This window comes from Cololabis saira, chromosome 3 (genome assembly GCF_033807715.1).
Source record: "Cololabis saira isolate AMF1-May2022 chromosome 3, fColSai1.1, whole genome shotgun sequence".
Taxonomy (NCBI): Eukaryota; Metazoa; Chordata; class Actinopteri; order Beloniformes; family Belonidae; genus Cololabis; species Cololabis saira.
Window position 1 is genome coordinate 16,366,742 of NC_084589.1, and position 27,696 is coordinate 16,394,437.

The 27,696-nt window shown below is 39.5% G+C and overlaps 1 long non-coding RNA gene across 1 annotated transcript; it reads right to left on the minus strand.

Moving 5' to 3' along the window:
- Nucleotides 1-766: 766 nt before the first annotated feature.
- LOC133440911 (uncharacterized) lies at nucleotides 767-26,665 on the minus strand. Its single transcript, XR_009782377.1, has 3 exons — nucleotides 26,398-26,665; nucleotides 10,743-10,847; nucleotides 767-1,307 (listed from the first exon to the last, which is right to left on the minus strand). It is a non-coding gene; the product is annotated as an uncharacterized LOC133440911 (long non-coding RNA).
- Nucleotides 26,666-27,696: the final 1,031 nt, after the last annotated feature.

Here is a 27,696-nt window from a genome sequence, read left to right on the forward strand (position 1 = left end):
ATAGATTGCATTTGTGAACTCTTTTATACTTTTATAAAAAGGCACCCCTGCCTTTGTAGGGGTGAAATGTGGTCTACCCCGTATTAACATATCATTTTAAGGAAGATTTACTGTTTATGTGAATAAATATTATGATTTATTAAGATCAGGCTTATTATTTAAATTGAAACGTAGAAGCACATCACTGCATAGACAAAAGAGCATGTTTCAATTTTCCCCACATCCGTGTGGCCTGTTTCCTAGATGTGATTCTAGTCGATGCATCGGGCAGGAAATGTCAGTGGACGGTGTCTCAAGAGACTGTGACACTGCAGCTTCCAGAAATGGGCTTTAGCTGCCACAACGTTTTAATCACAAACAGCTTGTCACACTTCATCCGTATGTGACCACTGAGTCTAGATTAAAAACACCACACGAGTTGAACATCTGATTTACTTTCTGTTAAAATCCCAATCAAGTTTAATCTGGGCTGTCTATGAAAGTCTGCATCCAGTTAACTGCATTCATCTCTTGTAAAAGTTCTGTACTGATAAACTGTGTCAGGTTTTTATGCTTAATTTGTGCTACATAGAATATATTTGTTGTAACTTCATGGCTGAATTTGCAACAAATAGATATAATCAGCATCAGCAGCTTTATTCTTGTACTTTCGGTCTGTTATATTTAGTCCTGCCAATCACACTCCCTCCTGTCAAAGTGAACAGTATACACTCAACACAATATAAAAAGCAAACAATTTCTAAAAAAGTGAGGGCAAAGGTGGGAGCTTTCAACTATAAACTTTTATTTGAGTGTCAGTGACAAATATTACTAGATAGTTCATCAGGTCACTTTTTAAACCCAAAGCAAACACATTTATTCACTTTAAATAAACTGTAGACCAGCTCAGCTTTAGTGACACTTCTTTGAAGTCAGTATTTCAGATGTGCACAGCATATAGAATATTTTCATTCATTTTCATGAGAAGTTAGGTAATACATTTGGAAAGCAGTCCCGATGTGGGTCACACTCAATCCTCTCAATCCTGGTTTATCACAAGAGAGAACATGTGAGGTTAAACATCCCATTTTGGTTGATCCTGGCGAGATCCTGCCACAGAATAATCCATAATGCCTGCAGAAGGGCCCTTCATCCAACACGCTGTGCTGAAAATAACACAGATTGTTCTGCTCCCGAGCACGCTGTGGCTCTCCGCTGACCCTGAGCTGCACCACTTCAGGAAGCCCACACAGCGCTCGCTCTTCCAGCTGGAGATGCCATTTCATGTTCCACCCAGGCAGAGAGAGGAGTTCGATGAATATTTACTCCTGGAAATGATTGACAAATACAGACTGATATGGATATCAAGACAGATTTCAAAAAAGACAAAATTCTTACTGTAAGGTCAAATGAAAATAGGTCCTTATTAATACAAAGATATCATTACTGTTATCATTATCATTTTTCTTATTATATAAAAAATAATGGATTGTTCATACCAGCTGAATTATTATTGATATCTTAGTGTCTTTGGCCACTATCCCATGTCGTGCAGGGCTGAGGTCATGTCCCTTTCAAAATAATCTGCCCTAAAACATGAGGATTTCAGCTTTCCTAATTTCTGGCGTCAGACAGAAAAAATGTGACGACATCGTCAAATGAGAACAGCGTCGATGTTAATTATTGAAGAATGTTGACATCTGTAGTGACTGATTAAATGGTCCAAGACAGTGTTTTCCATGTGTGTCTGACAGTTTATGAAACAGAAATGTAGGCTACAATAGGATATTCAAAATTTGAATGCATGGGTTCCTAAAACATGTTAACAGTTTTAGCTCCAGCACCAGCCGTCCACCTGTGCAGTCATCAGGTTTTATATGTGATGAGGACGAGGCTGCATGTATGGACAGGGAATATGCTCCTTTAACTCTTACTGAACAGAGGAAACATGATAAAACACAGTGCATTATACCAGGTGTGACACAGTCATATAAAACCTGGCATGTTTTGGTCCCATTGGGTTTTACGTTCACAAAAGAGGAGCAGGTCATATTCAAAATCAGTTCTTGTGGGCCAAATCCCACTAAGTGTGTTAACGCATGTGTGCATACGTTCCTCTATCTGTAATGAAATAGAAATGTCTGTGCATTTCATGTGTTTCTTAAGTGTGAACATGCTATATTTAAATTTCTGTTAGTTTTGCATGTCATAGGCAAACAGAAAAGGCCCTATAATATATATATATATATATATATATATATATATATATATATATATATATATATATATATATATATATATATATATGTATATATATATATATACATATATATATATATATATATATATATGTATATATATATATATATACATATATATATATATATATATATATATATATATATATATATATATATATGTATATATATATATATATATATATATATATATATATATATATATATATATATGTGTGCAACCAAGCATATGTAACGGTGTGTTTTTTGTTTGATTGTTTGTTTCAATAATGCAGTGGATACAATAGATTTTATAAAACATCTCACATGAATTTCCTGCAGAAGTAAAAGTATTTGGTGCACCGTAGCCATTGCTGCAGAGCAGAGGCGAACAGAAATCCCCAAATCCCAGGAGAGCAAAGCGCCACATACACATAGGCGAGCTGAGGCTGAGGGGTGTGGTTTCTTTCTCTCGCTGTGAAAGAAAGGGGCAGCTCAAAGCTATAGATAGGGGCAGACAAAACAAATATGCCTTCACACACACACTCACACACCCACACACACACACACACACACACACACACACACAGCAGCAGCAGGTCAGGGAAGTGTGGTCGACAAGGCCACATGGAAATAACGGTAGTTAGGGGTTGTAACTTACATCCTTCTGTTTACTAAAAGATATTTCATACGGCAAAAAAATCCTAACTTATTCTTTTCTCTTTTTTTCCAAAGTGCCTCTGAGTGCATCAAACTTTTGCTTTTGTGGTTCTGACTAAAATTACTTGATTCACAAACACATGAATTGTTGTTCATGTGCAGATTTATTTGGTTTGTTAACCTGTATATTCTAAAAACTATAATATTATCCGTCATGGGAACATTTCGCTGTCTAATTCACCGCAGATTATTTTTTTTAAGTTGAATTCTTGTTCTCTCTTTGCAAAAAAGCAAAATAAAAGCCAATTAAACAGAAATCAATCCTAACAGAATCTCGGCGTGAGCCTGGTAGGTGTCCCTGTTTTAAACTCAGTTGTAATCCGGTGTGTGAAGAGGAGGTGGAGGAAGAGACAAAATTCACATCCTAGAAGAAGGTGAGAGGACACCGCATGGACCAGAACCTTGACTCAACTACAGGAGGATTATTAGGATTGGGTTTTATAAGCCGATATAGGAAACAATGTGATGGAGAGGCTGACACAGAAATGAAGTGAGGCTGTAATGCAGTGCAGGAAGCCATGTTGAGGAGGGACTCTTTTGTTGGCTACAAGCTGCTGAACGGAGCCTGAATAGAAAGAATACTGTGGTGCTGAACTAATACAGGAAACAATAACCTGATTTCCACAGCAGAGCCAAGTGGGATTAAGAGTTCACCGCACTAGACATCAAAGGCGCCCATTTAAACAGCCCGGATGACATTTCACCTGCCTTCCATGAACCCTGTGTTATTACAATCGCTGAGACTCGGTCCCTGCATCTATACTGCATTAGTGGTTGCCATGGTAAAGGTCCTCCATCCTGCATCTATCCTGCACAGAAAGGTAACACTCGTACCAATTTCTGCGAAAAGAAATTGAGGGTCTGAGTGACAGCTATTCACGGTTACATGATGCAGCTGTGTGTCGTACAGGCACCGAGATGTGTGTGTAAAATCCTGCTGAGATTTCCTGCTCTGCATCCGTCACACCGTTACGGAGCAGCACAACACGGTGAGCGGCGCAGCAACGGGGGCCACAGATTGCGTTCACAGCTTTGTGCAGTTTTATTCTTCTGCTCCAGCACTGCTCCAAATCATTTCCACACGATGCGTCTGTTTTATTAAATACACGACAGACAGACAGACAGGCAGAAAGACAGAGTTGTCTCACAGTGGATTTCAATCAACTCTGTGAATGTGTTTTGGATGCGCTAAGCCATCACACTGCCCCTTGATATTTTATTACATCTCATGATGTCATGTTGAAATTAAACTCCTCATGGAGAGCTACTGGAGCTGAGGGGGCTTAAAGCTCCTCAGAGTCATTTATCAGATGGATTATCGTCAGCAGCTGCTTATTAAAGCATGTCACATCTGGATTTATATGCCATTTGTGTCATATCCACAGCAGGGCATCATTATTATTATTATCATTATATTATCATTATTATTCTTTTATTATTAGAAAGGGTTTCAACATGCCCAGATAGAGAGGGGGTGAAAAATATTCTGATGGGAGATAATAAAGCGGACAATATTTCAGATGCTGTCGATTTTTATTCAAGCTGCAATTTAGTTTGGAAGCTGGAAAACATCACTCACTCAAACCGGAGAGGACGCCAGCGAGTATCGCTGCTAGTGCTACAGCTTTTGTGTGACAAACGAAGGGAAGGAAATATATACGTGTGTATATATATATATATATATATATATATATATATATATATATATATATATATATATATATATGACCTAAATACCTAGTCAAAATGTGTGAATATACTGCACGTGCAGATGGCAATTTTCATCATTTTTGTAAAAGTAGACCATGTTTAAGTCTGTAAGTGAAACCTGAGCCGTGCGGGAGACCTCTACTGAGACGAGGAGCATTGATTATGTTCAAATTCATTTAATAAATCGCGACTGAGCTGATGTTTCCACTCATTTTGTTATGCAATTGTTTCATAATTATAACGCGGTTATTACCAGCACATTTGAGCAATATAACTGAGACAAACAGCTGTATCATATTTATCTCAAAGCATCTTTCCACAGCGTAGCGTAACATCCTGCACGGCTGTCTGCAGCTCACCTTCTGTTAATCAATTTAGGAAGCCTCCCAAACAATTCAATAGAGACAAGGACAGGCTTGTTAGATTCATTTTATGAAGAGCAGGGACTCTGTGATTAGCAAATCAAAGACAGTTTGTATTCACATTTAAAATGGATTCAAGTGAGAATGAATTGGACTGAATTACCTCCCTCCCCCTCAATGACTTATTCACATGGAGGCATATGCGTCGTAAGAAGTACTAAACATTTTGAATAGACCTTATAATTTTTCTTTTTGCTCCAAAGCAGCTTACAGACAAAAATGTCAGGCTGGCACCAAGACAACCTCCAGCATGACTGATCCTGTGTAGGTCCGCCTGACTTTGTCTGCGTGTGTGTGGTTGTGTGTGTTTGTGATAGGGCAAATGAGTGATACAGACAAGAAAAGAAAGGGTGAAAAATTGACAACACAGAGCGTTTTTGGATGTAAAACCTCTGATAAAAACGGGTACAACAGCACATTTGGGCTCACACAGACAGTTGGACAAGAATAGCAGCTTTCAGCAGAGGCCTCAATCAAAGCTACAAGGGCCGAATAGTCAAAGAGATGGTTAGTACAACACACTACTTGCAAATGTTAAAAGGTAGTTCATTCTAACACATTAAGTCATCTTAATGCTGCGCGTTCTGCACAGTGTTGATGCAGAGAAAAAAAAGCAAAAACAATAATTTGGTAGCACCTTTAGGAAATAAAATCAAATCGTATTTTCTCTCTTCCTTTTTAAATTAATTTCAAATTAAGTGGTGGTACAAAGTTTCATGCAACGTAATGATCTCTCACCCATGAATGTGACCCCACTTTTCTCTCTTCTGAAGCCTTTAGACACTCAAAATCCTTGTCGCCTTAACTATTTTTCTTCTTTTTAAAAAAACATTTTTTTCAACAGAATGAAAAATAAATATTATATTGAAAAAAAAAAACCCACCAACATGTGCAGTAACACACGCAGCATTGTGCAGCCTGTCAATGTTGAAAACACTCTCAATAGAGGGAAAAAAAAAGTATTTCCAAGGACGGGAGAAGAATGCGATACCGTTTGACTTAACGTGACTTTGAGGCCTTGATGGTATAATTACTGTCCTATTGAATTCACAGCACTTAAAATGATTACAATCTTATCATTTTATTCTGTTTGAGGCAAGGTTAAGTGTATACATATAGACATACATTTTACCTGCAGAGATAAGACATCCAGACACTGATAACAAATCTGAAACATGCAGGTGTTTATTATCACGAGAGATAAGGCATAGAAATACGTAGTGTGATAAATATGAAAGAAGCTTCCCTAGAATTGACGGTTTGGATCATTGCAAGAGGACTGATGAAGAGCTCCTGCAAATGTACATTTTTTATCACAATCCTCGTTGGTATAGCAACTGACATTAAATTGTATCATTGATCAAAATCTGCAGCACTTATAACTTTGATTGATTAAATATTTTTGACTTTCTAAAGATAAATAAATTGTTGGAGGTTAAACTAACAAACTTAAGACTCATATGCATGTTTTTTAGTTTTTTAAAAAGAACGCATATTTTTCTCTATACTGATTATAAACTACACAGCTGGGACTAACCTTCGTTTTCTATATTTTGGATTAAAATCAGAAATGAACAGACCTAAATGAACAATTTTGATACAACATCAGATATTCAATCCACCAAATGAGGTGCGTAACAGATGTAAGGCCACCTGAAAGCCAGAGGGGGAGCTCTGCTGATCAAACCAGCAAAACTGATTCATGATTTTACTTTTTCCATGAAAATAAAAATACAGTCAGTTTGGTATTTAAATATACTAATATATCAAAAATATAGATCATAAATACATCACACAAATGCAGTATAATTAGTGATAACTAATTATAAAATCTAACAGCAAAAACAATCATTCAGTTAATTAAAATGTATTTATTTCTTGATTTTAATTTTTATTGTGTGCAGTTTTATGTAGCAAGGCAGCGCCATGGTGTAATGGTGAGGAAAAAGTAAAATAAAATAAAAAAACAAAACAAATAGAACAAAAAAAGAATAACAAAATGCAATATTTAGTGAAAAGTTTTTTTCCCTTTTGATTTTTCTATTTTATCTCTGTTTTCTGTAGGAAAATAAAATCTTTTGGATTTGGCTGTTTGTGATGGGCTTCTGTATATATTGTCATTCAAAATTCAATGCTATAAAATATGGGTCGCATTTGCATGTTTTTACATAGGTCACATCTTTGCAGCATTCGTAGATAAAATAGTAGATAAAAACAGTAGACAAAGTCTGAACTCAGAAGAAATGTCTGACAATAATAAAGATTGTGTCATTTAAAAAATATCACGTGAAATTTAAAAAAGAAAAATATTGCCAAAAATACAAATGACATAAGCACTGGCACAAATATTTAGTAGAACATGTTGCAATTTTTTTAAAATTAATAAATGAATAATATTTATTGACTTAAAACGATTTTTCGGCAGGAAAGTTCTTCTTATTTAATTTAGTATGCTACATGATTTTTAAAATCATAAAACATTATTTGAATCATAAATTGTGCTTCGTCCTTTAATTGTAAAATAGCAATATTTAAAAGAAAAAGCAAGATAAATGTTGATTACACTGTAATGTATCAGGCCCCACCTGCTCACATGAAGCAATACTGAAAAAACATTAATCATAAAAAAAGGAAAATGCATGATAGTGCCAACTTTTATGCTTACAACAAAAATATTACACAACTAATCTGCGCAAACCCCGCCCTGCCACTGTGAGAAAGTCTAGGGAAACAAATCAGCATCATACAAAAATGTGAAGCGACAGAAGCGACACAAGCTTGTAAACAATGGTTCTGGCTGCCACTTTGACAGTCTGTCTCACTGACCGCTCTGTTAATCCATTTAAGACACTGAAACGCTGATCTGACACACTGCCTTACACAACACCTTTGTCACTTCTGTTCGTTTATCATTAAATATATTTAATCTTTCGGTATGTCCCCGTAAATATATCAAATCTGGACTTTTGTTGGTGTAAAAACTGCTGAGGCCGTGTGATTCTGATCTGCCGAGATTAAAGGATAAAAAGCATTGCTGGGTCAATGGGACTTGGCTGTGGTCTGTGCAATTTTTCATGGTCTCTTCTCCCTCGCCCGTCCTCTCTCCGAAGCATTACCTTAACAAAAGCCTGTCTCACACACACAAACATCCAATCCAGCAGTATGCACAGACAGGGAGACAAAATGGCTGAATGGTGATGGAGGGGCTGCATGTTCCTTTATGTGTGGACTAATCAGCCAGCACTAACATGTGTCAACACTACACTCACACTCTCCTCAGAATAGGGACATTGTCCTTCACACAGAGGAAAAACTAACACTCTTTCGATAGCCTCACAAACGAACGTGTAGCAAATAGATAAAGTTTCAGTCGCTGTCATAATATCAGGGCTGGAAATAACAGGACAAATGCGCCTGAATGGAAGCACTCCTTTTTCACTACAAAACGTCATTTGGACTAGAGCTTTTCGTTTGATATTTTTAATGAAGATCAACGCTTTTATGCTGTTTTTAAACAGGAGCTACTTCTGCAGGTTTTATTAGATCAGCTCCGCTGTGACAGCAGAGAGCTGGCCGACGGCTACCGTTTGAAGGTTTCTGCAGCGGCGCCGATATCCTCCGCACACGCACACTTCCACTGTCGTTGGTATTCTGCAAAACACGTCTGTCTCAGCCCCGCTGTATTTTTATTATTATGACGGACAGCTGACATCACCCTCAAATCCAGAATATCAATGAAAAATACTCATAGATAGATAGATAGATAGATAGATAGATAGATAGATAGATAGATAGATAGATAGATAGATAGATAGATAGATAGATAGATAGATAGATAGATAGATAGATAGTAGAATAATCGAGGTTACAAAGGCAGAAGAAGGAGTGAAAGAATGAGAGGGACTATAGCAGCAGTCACTAATCCTATCAGTTCAGTCCACGGTGTGTGTGAGTGTGTGTTTGTGTTTCTAAAGGTAGGTTCCCGCTGCGAGCAGTGAAAAGAAACCTGGCATCACCGCCAAAATTCATCTGTGTTTGTATTTAAACCGCCGTCACCCAGGCCCAGTCTCCGTGTGCATCACGATGCACATCTGGGGATTAATTTGGTGCCCATGTCTGCCGCGTATCGATGCTTTGTGCTCTGTCTTCAGAGCATCGCGATCAGCTGAGCTGACACGGGGGGCGGTTGTTTCCAGCAGGGGCATTGTCGCTGGCTTGGGTGGGTCAGCTAGCTGCTGCTTTTACTGTAAGGCGGGACAATGAAAACAACACAACACAGCAAGAGGTGTGAACTAAGGATTATGGATGCGTTTGATTGCACCACAATGTAACTTATTCTCAGTTTTAGTATCTCGGTGCACGTTGTTATGTGTTTGCCCCCCGTGGTTTGTGTGTCTGTGGCAGCAACAACATCAGACGATGCTATGGACGGTTACACCAAAGGTTGCACGTTTCCACGAACACCAGATTCGCGCTAGCATGTTCCCGTGGACGTGCATGCGGCTATAGTTTTCCCCGCTAAGCTTCTTGTAAAGCGCACAACTATGCCCTGCCAACAGTGCACTGTTCTTCTTGCTCACGCATACACAACCTCCCGTCTACACAAACATTTTTTTTGCCATCCCCACTTGTAACAAAAAAAAAGAAGAAAAAAAAAGAGAGCAAACACCAAACTAATCACTGTGACACAAATCAATATTACAACAATGGTGCAGTGAGACAAAGATGACAAAAGCCTGTGTTCTGTCTTACGAAATCATCCGCTAAAAGCATATTTCTCGCTCTCCATCTTACAGCTGGCTGGCCGACAAGCAGACAAAGAGACAGTACCGCAGTGTGAAAATATACTGACGTAACTGGCTTCTCTGTGGCTGAGATTCCGTCTGCGAGCTTAGGAGTGTGTTTTGCACTTTATAGGTCGTAATAAATATGTATGGTTGATTTTTGAATACATCTGTATATTAAAGTAACCGTACATGAGCTGGGCAGCAAGTTTGTCCTTATTAGTGTTGGGTTAACAGTTCGGGTCCACGTGTTCACCTTCCTCACGCGTTCAGTTGCTGCACGCGTGTGTGTTATGACTGGGTTCAGTGGCACAGTGGGGATGGGCTGGGTCTGGCTGTGGTAAACTGAATTATTAGCATCTCCCTCTTCGCTCTTCTTTTCTTCCCCTTTTCTCAATCTGTACCTCACCCATCCCCCTCCTCTCCTCTCCTCTCCTCTCCTCTCCTCTCCTCTCCTCTCCTCTCCTCTCCTCTCCTCTCCTCTCCTCTCCTCTCTGGGATGGATGGAAGTAAAACAGCAGTGCTCGGATGGTTATGATGCTGCTTTTCTTCTTTCCTCTCTAATTAATGCCTCCACGGACAAATTCTGGCATCTTTGTCTTGAAACAATCCACTTTCATGCAGGCGGATACGGCACAACCAACTTACACTCCACCCTACAACTGACAATGTTAGTAATGACAAAAAATACTTTAAAGCACATGATGACTAAATCTTGACACAATGCCGTTTCACGTTTTAGAGCTAATACTGATGACATTATATTTGATGCACAAAAATAGAAATATTTTTTTAAACCTGTTTGTACATTGTAAAGCCTGAATGCAAGGCAAAACCTGCATAAAACAAGTGACAGTGGTGCATTAGGTTTGTGTAGTGCAGAGTCTCACCTGATCACCTGAGGCAGTTGATGGCTGTGTGCTGGATGGAGGCCTACAGAGGTTCATGTCTGCACCTCTGTCTCCCATCAGCTTGTTAAATCCAATCCCAGTCATCTAAGAATGAGGAAAAATGGCAAAAAATAACAACCCTTCTCAGGAGTGGGATTAAAATCAAAAGTAAGAAGAAGAAGGGCGAGAGGAGGGAGCTGCGGCGAGGAGAGCGGACAGGGTCTACCCAGGAGAGAGCGGAGACACGCTCGCACCTCACCAACCAACTTTCAAGTTTGAGAACAGGAGCAACAGATGCAGCAGTGGTGTATTGTGGAGGGTATTAGGGTGAGGGACACCCCAAAAGTTCCCCCACTGCGCCACCGCATTTGTTTGTGTGTGTGAGTGTGACAGCAGGGAGCAGCTCAGCGCAGGACGCTGCACGCAGCAAGGGGCCATTAGACATGGTGGGGTGACCCACATTAAAGATGCACACATACAAACACACAAGCATGAAACTTTCCTTTCTATGGCCAATGTGGCATGATAACCATAAAGCTGGGATTCTTTAGCAGTGGGTTTAGCGCGGCCATTGTCATGTGCTTCTCACAGTGTGGGATTTGGTGGGATACTGCTGCCTCAGCTTACTCCAGCAAGCATATGCCTCCTGCTCTGTTCCCATATGAAAACCTTTCAAAGTGTATTTGGTCGTTTTTACACCCACTGCATGCATTTGTGCCACAGAAAGTTAATTTATATTGATCTGCCATCTCTGATTTGTTCTTACAGTGCTGGAAATATGAACTTTTATTGCAACATGATGGCATCAGAAGACTGTCTCAGGAGAGATCTGTGTAGATGCTCTTTTACTGCTATTCTAGGCAGCGTGAATGGATTTACAAAGAGGCCGGGCCCTACCACAATAAACCATTGGCAACAGCTGTTCAAACTGCTTTAGGATTTAATTTCATTCATATACATTAATAATATAGAGAATAAAATAAAATAAAATAACGATAATAATTTTAAAAATCCCCTAAAAGAGGCAAACTGGTAGTTCTCTGGTAGCCCTGGTACTTGTTGTGGCTAATTTCAAACACTTTTAGTCTTCAGTGTCTTGTTTATGGGTTATAAAATGGAGGGAAATACAACACAGACCCGAAGGAGAAGTGATTATGATGTTTATTACAGAAAACAGCCAACCAGGGTTTACAATTTCACTGTAGAAATTATGTTAAAATCCAAAGGCCCATTGATGCAACTGTGCTAGCTAGGCAGAGGCAAATGCTGTAGACGAAATGAACTTCTTTAGGATATTTTTGAGCAGAAAATCGATATCGATGATTAATAAACTGTGAATAACAACTGTAACAAAATCTCCTTTTTTTGTTTCAGAAACAAATCAGATTTTTTTTCTCCCCCAATATTAAAACAAAGTGAGAACAATGCAATAAGGAAAAAAGTATCAGTCTTGTTAATCTCTTTTAAAAAGCAAAACACACACAGAAATATAATCTGATTACTGCACTTAATGTTATAAAAAACACAATAAACAGAGCGAGGTTTCTATGCTCCCTTAAAAAAAGAGAGAGAGAAAACAAAACAAAACAGAAACACGTCCCTCTCAGCAGCACTCTCAGTAGCCACGAACACAGCATTGTTTCCGTTTCCTCTTTTACAATCCGTCTTTGGAGTAAAAAATGCCCATTTTTGTTTTTCCTGCCTGCTGTTGTTCTGTTTTGGATTTAAAGCAGAAAAAACAAACAAACAAACAAAGAAAATCTCAGTTTTTGCTTTATTTTTCCCCCAGTTTGATTCTCAAACAGGAAAAGCAAGAAGAAAACAATGCAAAGACTTTATCGTCGAGATTTGTGTTCATTTTTTGAGGTTGTTTGTTGCATTCATAGTGCATAAGACAAGTGGAACGTCTTCCAAAGTTTTCTGAAGACTGTTTGAAGCCTGAAATTCTGTGAAAAGTGAAAGGACTCAATCCCACAATGCCCAGTTAATCTAAAAACGATGGGCTATCCTGGAGGCTGCTTGAATCCAAAGTTAGTTATCCCAGTTTAGCTTAGCTCATGCTGATCTATGCTGCTAATTATTGTTGCTTTTCATTGTTTTCCCAGGTGAAATGAGGAATAAAGTTTGAATTTAAGTTCTGATCAAATCTGTCCTGATGTCCCTATTGAAACAACACTGGAAATGAATATTGTTGAAGTTCAAACAATCAGTGACGGAGCTCCGATTAAGCACCAGGATGATGAGCTGATTTTTGAATAATTAGCCTTGTTGTACTGGTCTGTTAGTATAATCATCAGGTCAAAGGTCAAGTCAAGTCACTAAGCATGAGCAGCGATGACAGTCAGCCATTAACCCTTAGCCAGCTGTCAATCAAAGCATCACACCAATAATTATACAAATATTTGTATAATTATTTTGTATAAATAATTGAGTTATATCATTTTACCTGATGAGGTACATAAAAATTCATCCGCTGCACAGTCGTGGATGTAAACTCCAAGCCACCAAAGGATAATAGTTAAGACATTTTTTTCCTTTGGTGGCAACCCTTACTAAGTAGTCATGGAACTGCAATTTTTCTTAGTTCCTGGTTCGTGTCAGACAGGCAAGCTGAATGTTACTGTCTGATCATGTTTCATAAGTTCAAACCCCACCACGTTTTGCGCATACAATACAATATACTGCTTACCGATATGACGGTTGTCATATCTGTAGAATGGCTCCTTAAAAGTGACTGTTTTACGGAATAACTGCAAGCCAGTCGTGTGACTGCTAGGCCAAGATTCTGCCGTATGATCCTTTACATTTGGGATTCAGTTTGCAGGACAGAGTTGGTCAGCTGCACACTGGAAAACTTCCTGCAAACGGCACACGAACTGGGGATCTGTTTTGGCTGTTGCAGATTATGACGTTCACGATCTGCATGCCGTGTATCGGAGCAGTGCATCGTTTAATAATACATCAATTTGAAATACATACTCCAAAAAACGAAATGTACTTTTTTATTTGTACTTGAGCATTAAAAAAATATGCCATGTTCTTTGTAACAAAGTGCTTTAGTACTTGAAATTTTGTATTTTAAAAACACTATACACTCTCTGAGATGTCTAAGATGACACATCAGAGAAAAACGATGCACACAGGCTCTGAAGTGTTGTTCAAGCCTTGACCAGCTAGATCACAAGAAAATTATTCCACCACAGAAGAGTAACATACAGCTCCAGTTTATTCACAGAAAAAAGCAAATGGGTGTAACATTCTTCAGTGTTTTTGTGTTTTATAGAAATCCAGGCATAGTCTTTATCCAGAACTGACTGTTTTAATGGGAGTGAGACATAAACGACTCCACTAACATTTACTCTGGTGCTTCCAGGGTAATGTCAGCTGTGCAGTGGATGTAAAACAGCAAACTGTGTCATAGTTGTTTTAACAACAACACTGCACGCTGCCATTAGACGGTTTCATGTGTTTAAAACACAGGATAAATGTGCGGCGCTCCTGTAAGAAGGTGTGAGCCGTGACTCAGCCACTGGACTTGTTTGTGTGTGCGCTTCCATGTTCAAATCAGGAGCATATTCAAGCCATCTTTGGGCAAAAAACAGTAGACCTGGGACAGGTAGTCCAACGCAGGGCCACAGAAGCGCTCAGCCAACTTCACCAGTCAGCACAAGGAGAGCAGTCCACTTCCCCACAGAAAGGCCCCATCCAGATGTTCAAACCAAGAACCTCCCAACTGTCAGGCAACAGTAAAAACCACCAAAACCACCCGGCCCAGCTCTGGACTACTTAGTCAACTGAGTATAGAAACTCCTTTGGCAAAGTATTGTAGCTTCAAAAATGCAAAAGTAAAATATTTTATTTTCATACATGTAGAGATGGTATTTTATTTTGATACACTTACAAGCATTTTCTTTCAATTTTATTTTGAAATTTATTTTAGTATACTTTTGCCCACCACTGTTGTGTACTACACTTGAGTTAAATCAGGGCACTAGTAGCAGCAGTATATGGTTTTGAAATGGAATAAGTGAGCGTGCGTGTTGTGCACACACGTAAGACAAACAGACTGAAACCCGGGCCTGCGCCCAGATTGCCTGATTTCTGTAATCTGAGAGTGCAGCTATCTGTGGTAGAATAAAGTGGCATGCAGTTAGGGTGCTTATTAATTTGACCAAGTTAGGGCTGCATTAGCTTCCCCAGTAACTCCAACACAATGTTGTGTTATAAATCTTAAAACGTGCCTTTTTTCCCTCCGATAATTACAGTTTGGCTGCACGGCTCCACTTCCACACAGCGCTTCACAGCAAACAGATTGTTGGGTTGGCCTGCAGTTCTGAAACTCTCCTTCCTTCATTATACTTATCTCTCCATATCGCTCCCTCCTGCCCCCCTTTCCCCATCACACACACACACACGCACGTACACACACACACACGCACACACACACACTCACACATACGTTGCCAGAGGGATTTGCAGCAGCAAGATGGAGGATGTCTGTATGTGTGTGTGCGCGTGTGTGTGTGTGTTCACAAGCACAGCAGGGAGTTGCCAATTACAGCAGTGATTAAAACCTACTGGTGTGGAAAGAGAGAGCAGGAGAGAGGGAAGCAGTGAGAGGGAGGACGGAAGAAAGGAAAAGACATGGATATGGTTGGAAAGACAGACAGTCAGAGATATAATGAACAGCACGCATGCATTTCGCCGCATCTCGCCTCTTTCATAAAAGCTACTGAATAGTAGTTTTATGGAAAACCTGAGTTAAAATTTCAGCAAATGGGCCTCTGCAATTTTGTGCGTGGAGCTGGAGGAGAATCTCTGTAAACATGAGAGCAGTTTCAGCTAAATTAGCAACATCATTATTATAAGTAGGATAATGCCAGAAAGTAATAACCTAAGTGCATTTCCTCAGTAAAATGATCCATTGAAGTCTGCTGTGACTGAAGGGCACTTTCAGGTCCTGAAAGACCCATGGTCGAGGTTGTGAGACAACAAAACATGTTTTGTGGGTAAAATGATGTAAGTGCTACAGAATTTCAGAGGTCATAATGCGTTTCCTCTGCTTCTAACTTAGTCCAAAAGCTGTTTTAAGAAGAGACTGATCCACGTGCACATTAGTGTTGTAACTCTGAGTTGGGAAAAATCTCTTTTCACATTACATGACTGTAAACTTGTATCACATGGGCATCCATGCTAGATGGTCACGCACACCAGAGTACGAAAAGCAACCTCAAAACTCTGCTGGACATAACCTTTGTTGCAGATTTTCATAATGGGTTTTCTTCTATGCACGTAGGCAGCTATGATATTATTGAATGCAGTTTTTTGCGTTATAAAACCTGATCCCAACAACAACTTCAGGCTAACTTGTGGTTATCAGGCTTCTTTCTTGTGGAACCATCTCCCAGTGTTCAGGACACACAGCCATCTACTTTTGATTAGGCTTAAAGCCTTCCTTTTTATAAAGCTTATATTCAGGGTTGGCTGCGGTGACCTTGAACCACCCCTTTAGTTTTTAGTGCCGCGACTGCTGAGGGATGTCCCATGATGCATTGGGGTTGTTCCTCACACTGCTCTCTTTATTCTTCCATGATGTACATGTCATCTTTACTGCAATTGACATTGTTCTCGTTTGTGTCTCATAGTCAGATATCCACTTACTAATCCTCCAGAAAGCATGAAAAATTCCAAACTTTTAGCAATTGCAAACAAAAGCGCGTGTAAATGAGCAGTGCAGATAAATGTTGTTTGCTGTTGTCCGATTTCACAGTGTTCATATTGTGTGTGATTTGTTATTTTTACAATTTGCAGATATCTTTGAAACTTGATCCATGTTCATCTCAACGGAAGGGAGTTTAGCATAGTTCGGGAGCAGCAGGTGAAAGAGTACCCACCAGCCGAAGAGAAACTGCTTCCAATTTACTGTATTTTCCGCACTATAAGGTGCACTTCAAAGCCTTACATTTTCTCAAAAATTGGGTGTGCGCCCTATAATCCAGGGCCTTATGTACGAATTTTGTTGTGCTTATTGACCTCAAACCAATTTTATGTGGCATGCTGTGCTCAATTAGAGCAGTGTTAGTGTGACTTTCGTAGCGAAGCTGCTCCGCTTGATTGATAGTCGGACCGTTCAGCTGACACATTAAAGTCAGTCCTTGGTTGGATACGGGTGGAAACGTCAGACAACGTTAGATAACTAATTATGTAGCGCTGGCAAGCAACCATCATACAACATCTAGTCAGTGTTACCTTACTGTCATTAGACGTCAAGCCAACATTAGGTTTTTCCCATAAATGCAGTTTTCAAATCTGTATCATAATCAATTATAATGAAATGTTGGACTACAACATTGTTCCAACCTCACACTAACTTAAGGTGTCCGCTATCGCTGGCAACAATGAACCAATCAGAGAACAGGACGTAATACTACGCTTACCTCCACTTTTTATTTGTGGATTTGTTGAAGACGAATGATTTAAAATGTGAGTGCACCTTATGTATGAAAATAAACCTGTTCATTGATATTGCGCCTTATAATGCAGTGCGCCTAATGGTCTGCAATCTATGGTACCAACAAAAAAACAAGCATGATGGGAAATGCAGATTAACTATACATTTTATTCCTACCCTTCATTTGTTAAAATGTGTTTTATAGAAGCAACACATCACCTGGCCACTACAATGCACAGCAATATAATACATATATAACAAGTATGTGAATAAGAAATATGTTGTTTTTTTTAAGGGGTGAATTATATGCAAATTCACCTCCATCATTACAAATAATTCATGAGTTTGGACAACTAGTGGATGGAAGTAAAGACTAGGGAAGCCAGTCTTGTTCACGAGATAGGGAAAGCAGGAGATTGACCAGCTGATCTACGTTCCTACCCCCATATGGTCACGAGTTGTGGGTAGTGACCGAGATCTAGGACACAAGCAGCCGAAAGAGGTTTCCTCCACAGGTTATCTGGGCTCTTCTTTTGAGATAGGGTGAGAAGCTCAGCCATCCAGGAAGAGCTCAGAGTAGAGCCACTGCTCCTCCACATGGAGAGGAGCCAGGTGAGGTGGCTGGGCCATCTGGTGAGAATGCCTTCTGGATGCATCCTGGGTGAGGTGTTCCTGGCACGTCCCACCAGGAAGAGACCCCGGAGAAGACCCAGGACACGCTGGGGGGGATTATGTTTCTTGGCTGAGCTCGGGACGCCGTGGGGTCCGTGCAGATGGGCTGGACGAAGTGGCTGTGGAGAGGGAAGTGTGGGCTTTGACTAGACCCCGGATAAGTGGAAGAAGATAGTTGGATGAAAATGTAAAAGAAGGAACACTGTATAATGCAAGTAAAGCTAGAATATCCACTTTATACAACAATCTGGTCTGTCTTGGCATCGTGGTTTTGTGCTCAGACAGACCACAGGAGCTCATCTGCCCCAGAGGGTATATGTTCCTAAGCCAGGCAATGGTCCAGTGATCCAGCCTTGTCAAGACTCCATGTCACCACAGGCCAAATGCATGGCCTGTAGGAGATTTCCTCTCTTATAGGGTTGTTGGTTGTTGACTCTCCACCACCATGCTGAGAAAAACACTTCTAATGGGCTTCTAAGGGGAGTATGGTGGAAGGCAGACATTTATAAATTACTGGTTGTTGCTGAACCGTGTGTGTATCCAGACGGCGTGGTGAAAACGGTTGTTGTCCCAAACCAGCGTGTAGACAGGATGTGCTGCCTGATCATCATCTTCTTGCTGATTTGATATTACGAAGCCCACTGTGATAGGTGAAAAAGGTGTTGGCTGTTATCCAGTTCAGCCCCCCAGTAGTATGGTGGTGAGTGAGTACTTAGGATGTCACATGGTATTTATATTCAAATTAAATTCAAAAATACCTTTTTCATATCCAAAGAGAAATCAATTAATTATGGTACAGTATATAAAGTTTTGCAAAAAAGAAAGTACACACTCCTACTGAGAAGATCTTGATGGCGGATAGATACAATCTCAGATACACGGCAACCCATTGTACATTACATCATGTTATTAGTGATTGAGCAACAACTAAACCAAAATGCATAAAAACAAAACAAAACAAAAAAAAAAACCTGATCATCAGGAGATACACATCTATAAAAGCAGATGTTTTAGCAGTGAAATGGTTTTCAGGCTTTCAGGTGTTTCAACACAATGCCAGAAAAGAAATACATCAGCAATAATCTTAGATAAGCAGCTGTTGTTCCCCTTCAATTCGGAAACAGCTAAACCTATTTCCAAATGTTCGCTTGGACACTATTTTTGAATAACCGCTCTACACTGTGAACAATTGTTCACAAGTGGGAAACATTTGGTTTCACTACCGATATTTCCATGAGTGCACATCCCAGGTTGTTCACTCAACTTCATAGGAGACGATGGAGGTGAGTGCTCCAGAAATACTAATAGTGTATAATGCCTACAATATTGTAATACTGCTGCACAGTAGTCTTTAGTAGAAGATGTCTCACTTTATACTTGCACAAATTGTTACTCTTTGACTGTTTCTATCCTCTATAGACTTGCTACAGTCTCCTGCAGTTGAGTGAACATGGGAATATGGGGAGTCAAGTCACTCTTGATTTGAAGTTTCAATAACTTGTGCAATGTTGTGCAAGTAAAATAATCTAATCTCCAACGTGTCCATTGTTCATTTTCCAGACTTTGTGTTCTCATTCCCAGCCCAGCTCAGCACTATGGTAAAGCTGACAATTTAGAGCGTAAAACTGGTCAGATTGGCTCTCTTTGGTAATGAGCAAGGGAAAATGTCGTCCATTTGTCAGTGCAAGCCATGTCAAAAAATGAAATGTTCTTCATCACAAAGAAAGAGAGAAAATGGCCGCCCAACATATTTTCAAAGATTCCCTCCTTCAAAGCTGAATTAAAATTGTTTGATTTCATTTTTTAACATCATATCGAAAGCCAGACAGGCTTTTTGTAATGAAGCCAGTGGACGGTTCAAATGTTTGTGTGTGACTGTGTGTGTCCATGTGTATCTGCAGAGTGGCAGGTGAGCGAGCTATCTGCAGTGCTCACACACTCACCCCCTGCTGTTTTTAATCAATACCATTCTGAATTTCAGCCTTTATACACAGACACACACACACACACACACACACACACACACACACACACACACACACACACACACACACACACACACACACACACACACACTGCAATATTGTTGTGTGAAACACTAAGGGAATACTAAGTATGAGCAACTTCACAGTTCTCCTTAGTGTCCACACACTGCACACACAAACTTGCACACATAAAGGGTGAAAGTGTGTTTATATGCGCTTCTTTGTGGATGTGTAATATGTGCGTGTCCAAAACTGGCAGGGAAAATTAATTCCAGTGTGTCCTGTCCACTGGGAAAGTGAACTATCAAGATTGAATGAGAGGCGTGTGTGTGTGTGTGTGTGTGTGTGTGTGTGTGTGTGTGTGTGTGTGTGTGTGTGTGTGTGTGTGTGTGTGTGTGTGTGTGTGTGTGTGTGTGTGTGTGTGTGTGTGTGTGTGTGTGTGTGTGTGTGTGTGTGTGTGTGTTTGAGTCTCTAGAAAAGCTGTTCATGAAGATGAAGTGCAGAAGCTGGATCGATTCGCATTCACCCAGGGTGGAGAGAAGACAGGCCAAAGAACAAAAGACGATATGAGAGTGAGAATAACACATCTGCTACAACATGGGACTAAACTAACACCTGTACACCATTTTTTACAAATTTTATTTCTATTAAAACGTGAATTCATCTGTTTCTGTTTAGCTGAGGGTGACCCAGAGATCAGCACTCCACTCCAATGGGGTATGATGCAACAATTAGCAAAGTTTCTGTCATTCTATGAAGCGCATGTGTGGTGTTTCAACACTTTTATAGTGTGTCAGGTGAAAAAAATTCACGAGAGGGAGGCATCTGTTGTGCAAATAACAAACAGGAAATCAAGCCAATTTTCGATTCCTATCACTCACTGCATCCACAGTTATTAGTAGTCTGCTCTTGTCCCTATTCCAACACGCAATTTCTGACTCATTTCCAGTTGAGGTTCATTTGAGTAATGAGGAAGATTGTGCTATTATTAGTGTTGAATTGAATTGAATTCAATAATACTTTATAAATCCCTGAAGGGAAATGATGTATATTACTATGAATTATTCATAAGTTTTAGGTTCGCTGTATTATCAGGAAGAAAATAATAAAATGGTAAAATGCAACCACAGTGAAATGCTTTTCACTCTGGAAATTTCATTTCATTTTATTGATTAATTTCAGACGTGGTAAAACCATTGTATATAGCATCACAATGTTAATACTAGTATGTATCTATGTATCTATATATAAATAGATATACATGTACAGACGTGCAAACACACACATTTTGAACATATAGAACCCCTTGTAAATATATCTATATGAATAAATGAATCCCTTTTCAATGAATGTACACAAAATAAATAAAACTGTACCAAATGTGCATAAATATGTATATATATATATATATATATATATATATATATATATATATATATATATATATATATATATAGATGTATGTGTATATATATGGTGAAGCAGCTTTTTGACCTGAGTTTTTCTGACCACTTGCATTCACACATACGTACACACACATGTGGGACTTCTTTTTATATATCCACTCTATATACAGTATACAATACTTTTCACACATGCATATATTAGGGTGCATTGTGGGTTTCAGAGTCCCTTCCCAGGGCACTTTGTGGCAAGGCTGAGAGCATATTTGTATATTGTATATATCACATCATTTTTTCTTTCATTTTGAGGAATCTGCATAACACTTCTGCTGTTGACAAAGGTAACATTTTATTTATTTACTTTCATTTTAAATATATTTAATGCGATAATTCTATACATTTTCTCAAAAATGATTTAAAGGGGACCTATTATGGCATGTAATACCTATTTTAAACAGGCCTTGAATGTATTAAAAACAAGCTTTTGATTGTTTTTGCTAAATAAATTAGAAATTCAGCCTCTGAGCCATGTCTTTAGGATCCCATTCTCTAACCTCATTATCTATGCGGGATTCTGAGTGGGCGGGGCTATTATAATGAGGCTCTGTGCTGATTGGCTGCCTGAATGACGCGATACACCGCTACGAAAAAATGGCTGAAGCTCCGGCCGGCGGAGTTAGGCTCAATCCCAATACTCCCCCTACTTTCTTTCAGTAGCCCTACTTTCTTTCACTAACCCTACTTTCAATCACTACCCCTAAAAAAGAAGGGACAGATTTCAGGGCACTTGAAATCTTCCCAGGGGCCTGTCCCAATACCCCCACTACCCCTACTTTCAGCACCACCCCTAAAATCAGGAAGCTGAGAGTCAAAAGCTGTTTTAATTTCAGCTGTAGCGCTGTTAATATGCCACTTTATTAAGTTTAGAGATGCATCAATCGATCGGCCCCCGATCGGGATCGGGTCGATAATGGCCCTATCGGCTTTGATCGGAGATCGGAAAAATAATAGTTCAGAGCTGCCGATCTGATGACGTTTACAACAACAAACGCCGCCCGCGCGGGCGTTCCCGCATCTCAGATCGAGCGGTGCTGAGGCGGCGTGACCGGCCTCGCCGGTGCGGGAGTTTTACAATGTCTGAAAAGGACAACAAATTTGCAGTTTGCAAAGTGTGTCCAAAGGAGATACCATGAGGAGTAATATTGCAAAAGAATCACAACATAACGAAGCTTATTAGACATTTGAAAGTTCTTCAGACGGAGTAGGCTATATTGAGTTTTCAAAGTTGGCTGCCGCAGAAAAAGGGGAGAGAAAAAAAAGGAGCACGCGCAACGGCACTAATTCAGCATTCATTCATTCATTCAATCCTGGGTGTATGAGTTTAACTGGGAGTGTTACGGAGCTAAATCTGTGTTCAGAGCTGGGATTACATCAGCATCATTATCAGGACTGTTGTCATCAATTTGTTGTCACTACTTTCTGCTAGTCATTCATGTTTTAAAGCGCCGTTTCGCCAGTTGATCACGGTTTAAGCACCGGGATCACCATCCGTTCTAATTGCACGTGGCGTGGTTACAGTTCCGCCATCTTTAAAAAACGCAGCCATCTTTATGCAGCCACAATATTTTAAACCGTACATGTTCGTGATATTATTTTTATTATTGCTTTGATTTCTTTTTTTCCATTCCATGCATTTAACTTTCATGTCATATTTTTCTATTGATGTTTTTCTAGTTAATTAATTGTTTTATAATACTTAAGTTCTGCCATCGGGATTTATTGGGTATCCATTTACATCTTCTTTGATACCCGTATGTAAATAAATTTTGATTGATTTTTAATGAGTGGTTGTTGTTATTTCATGCAAGATTTGGTCACAAATTGATTTGTTTAAGCAGAGCCTAGTGCTCGAATTTCACCCTTCAATTACTGTATTAGGCATAAACCTTAATTTCTGAGACTGATATTCTGCTGTAAAAGTTATCATTTCCCTGCTTAAGGAACAGGGTGGTGCCCCGAGGATTTTATTTATCATATTGGTCATTCAATTTGATAAATAGTCGACTTTATTAATTATTAATAATTGTTGAATAAAATTATTAATAACCCTTCGATAACTGGACAGCTAAGCTACCCGAGTTGCACAACACTTCACTCACAAGAGTTTCCTCACACGCGGCGGATGCTATCACTAAAGCTTTCACAAAGCTTAATAATTCATAATTAATTTTTATTTTAAGATTTAATTCCTCTTTCCACAGGAAAACTAAGGTTTATAGTTTGCAACTTCTATCAACTTTTAAAGAGTGACATGTCTGCTGTTTCCGTGTTGGTCACATGTACATAATTATTACCACAGGAAAGCTGAAGCTACTAAACTACACTTACTCTTTGTAAACCGAGTTTACACCTAATCTCCTAATTTTTATACCTAATAATACAATGTCAGTGTCGTGTACATGAGACAACAATATTTACGAATTTATGGATTTCACCCTGTGATCGGTGATCGACAAAATCGGGATCAGCCGATACTGGTTTTCGAGATCGGTGATCGGCACTCAAAATCCTGAACGGTGCATCTCTAATTAAGTTTTAATATTTTTTCAGGCGTAAAAGTAACCGTTAAGATCCCCAACCTGGGCTCAGTTTATCCAAATAACGCCTGTTAAGAAATTTGACACGATGTTTTCGGAGATGAGAAGAACCGCCGGTCCGGGGCACAGCAGCAGCAGCAGCTCAGGTACAGACGTGATCGCCAGGTCAACCTGCGCCATCGTCCCGAGAAACCTGCAGGTGAGAATTACCGCTGGCTGAAATAAATTATTTAGGAAGATAAATGTTGGTTTAATAGATGAAATCTAACAGTCGTAGCTACACCTGTTAAGAAATTTGCTCTGAAAATTTTGAGATTTCTGCCTGCCGGCTCCGGAGCGGATTTATGGGTCCGGGTTAAATCAACGCAGAGCCTACGGCATAGGGTACGGCGTAGGGTACGGCGTAGGGTACGGCGTAGGGTACGGCGTAGGGTACGGCGTAGGGTACGGCGTAGGGTACGGCGTAGGGTACGGCGTAGGGTACGGCGTAGGGTACGGCGTAGGCTCTGCGTTGGTGTAACGCGGAACCATAAATCACCTTTATTCTGGCGTGATCTTCGCGAACAACGGGCAAACTAGTGATTTTGTACATTCACTGAGTGAATATTATGAAAGTAAAATATATATTTCTCGCTAGAAATGTAATCAAAACGCATTTTTATGCAGAAACTAACTCAAAATACTGATTTTATTCACTAAAAAATAAGAAATGTCCACCATGTTTTTTTTTTTGATTCAGTCTGCAAATGACGACGAAAAGCATTCTGGGAATTTTTTTTGTCCCTAGATCAGCTAGTCAGGATCGGAAATCCCTACATCTGTAGGGAGAGATTCATAGCCACTACACTACTTTTCGTCAATACCCCTAGGTAGAAAGAGGAATTGGGACACCACTACCCTCACGCGAACGCGCAAAATTTAGGGGTAGGGATGAAAACGAGGGCTAGGGGGAGTATTGGGACAGGGCCTTAGTTGTGGGCGTGGTTTCACACATCGGAGGCCAACTGATGTAAATTGCATTTTGGTTACGTAACGAAAGTGAGCAGAATCTGAACGGCTTGTAGAAGCCACATCACATTAGAAAGCTCATCCGGGCGGCTGTACAGACACTGCAGAATTTGGTTGCTTTCCTCCTTCTCTGAGTTGGCAGGCTGAGGGGAGACCACTTTATATATGTTAAAGCAAGAAAAAACGTGTTTTTCATAATAGGTCCCCTTTAAGTGACTGTATTCTTTCAGTTTTTTACAGTATTTTTATCAATTTTGACATGTTTTCTAAAACATAAAGATCTGTTCATAAAAACTGATGATGATGCAGATAAAAAATACTTTAGTTAAGAACATGACGTAAATTACTTAATCTCAATTTAAGATTAGCTTACTGCAATGCCACCATAACAGGTGTTTCTCTGCAGACCTTTAGGTGCCACAACCAGTATCATAAGAAATAGACGTAATATGTGGTTGTAATACATGGTTTAAGTTTGAATACACAAGAATTACTGGGAAAAACAAACTCAACAGTTCAGTATCACTAATGATTTAACGTGTTACATATATCTTTTTTGTAAGTGTTCATGTCTTTGCATAGTCATATTCTTGCATTATATTTTTTAAATATTACTTAATTACTCAGTTGTATCAGTTTATTATCACAATCCTATATAATCCTAGTTACTATTATAATTTCTAAACTAGATTTTGATCATTAATGGGTGACCAATATTAACGTTCACCTTGACCGCCATGTGGTCTTTGACCAGCACTGCCTCTAAGTCAGATACACAGGTTTAAAATCCACGATCCAGCCAAGAAATGCTTGAAGACAGATTTACCAAAGGTTTTATGGTCAGAAGAAAATTCTCAAAGATTCTTGAAAGAGGAGGTGAATGCAAGTGCTGCTGCATAACATTAAAAACAGGACACCACGTCCACTCTGGTCATCAGCAGACTTCCTAATGGACTGCTGTCAGTAATGATTTGGTAGGTTGTTTTTTTTTGTGCTAAAGATGGGTTGAAAAAAAACTCCTAAATAGGTTACAACTTCCTGGAGAAAATACATTCCCCAAGCTCTGAAACTAACTTCATCGCATAACAAGTCTGCTGAAAAAACACAACCTACATTTTCTCAATATTCAGGTTCAGTGTGGTCAATGGAGAAGGAGAACTTTGTATTTAAGTGAGCTTAAACTCATCACAGACACACAAAATGTTTTACATCTTTCTTTTAACTAACTGCAGGATCTCAGTTCACCTTTTTAAATTACATCTCTTGAAAAACATTGTGTTAGTGTGAAAAATTAAAACACTCCATAAAACGATTATATTATGTTGAAGAGTCATGTGTGTATTTTTTGAGAAATGTTATTTCTGTTAAAATTACTGAGAAACATAGACTAGTTATATTCGCTTATGACACAGTGTGTTGTGAAAATATCACCATTTTTAGACCACAATCTTTTTTTTCCATACATACAAAACCATCAGATTGCTTTGAGTTAATATGTTTTATAAAGGTGTTTGACTTGTAAGAATAAATCTGACTTACAAGCTATTTACTCACACGCTGTTCAGAAGCCTCCAGATCCCATATCGCCCGTCTATTTGAGTGCAAAAATATCTGTAATAAGAAAAATGGGAAAGCTAGTTGCTGTGAGAAAGATTATAATTAGCAGGCACACTTTTCTTCTTCATGCCCCTCTGTCTCGCCGTCAGTTTTGTGTCCCACAGACACACAGACACACACATAGCTTTACACTGGTTACCTGGAAATCTACTCTAATCTTAGCTATAAGCCCTACCCTACACTAACTCAATCCTAGGCATATAACTAACATTTCAGCATGAATGATATTTGTGGTTTGTCCCCATCAGGAGGGCGTGTCCCCAGACTGTGACTCTGTGATCCATGTTAGGTCCCCATAACGTGAGTGATACCTGGACATGCTCACACCCCCGCTCCCTGCACACCTCGCACGCACGCCAACCAGCTCCCCTGCTGTGAGAGCAAACACTCCTCGTACATGATCACCATGATGATATGGAAATATGAATTATGCATTAAGACAGCCTCGCCTCAGCCGTGGGTACAAAGCTGTGTGGGTGATATTCTCCCATCAAATGATATGGGAAATGTCCCCTTAGTATTAATAATCTAACAATCTATCCCACCACATTACGCTCTGCTGTGCTACCGTTTCGGTTTCACGATTAGTTAGGTGTTCTACACATTTGCAGTGACTATACACGAAGAGTAATTTTAATATTGTGATCAAGAAAACATTTAAACATCAAATGCTGTATTAGAATGAGCTGTTTTTGTGGCTGTTACCACAGCAGGGGTGGATGTGATTATATTTTGCTGATTGTGCATTTGTAAATGTTCATCATTGTGTCACTCCAAGGTTATACTGCAGTCAAACATCTATGCAAGGAGAGGGAGAAAGTACTCAAAATGGAGAGCAGTGTCAACATCTTGTTATTACTTCTTATAAAGATTCCAAATTATATTTAGAGGACAATTTCATCAGCCTGGCATTCAGGGGTTTCTGACAGTGTGACAGGATGAAAGTGGTGATCATGCCTGAACCGTGGCAGGAACCACTTATCTAAGAGGCTGGCTATTATTAGATATTTGACTAATACAAAATTGACATTAAACATATTGAAGTAGCAGCAGATCCAGTGTTGACAGGCAGATAAAAAAAGGAGTCTGCAGTGGTCTATATTTACCGAGGACAAAGCAGCTCCTGGAAGTGAGTAGAAGACAGTAAGAGGCCCAGAGAGGCTCTGAAATGTGGGGAATCTGTAGGATAGTGTACAGGAGACTCAGGTGAGTGTGGTTAAC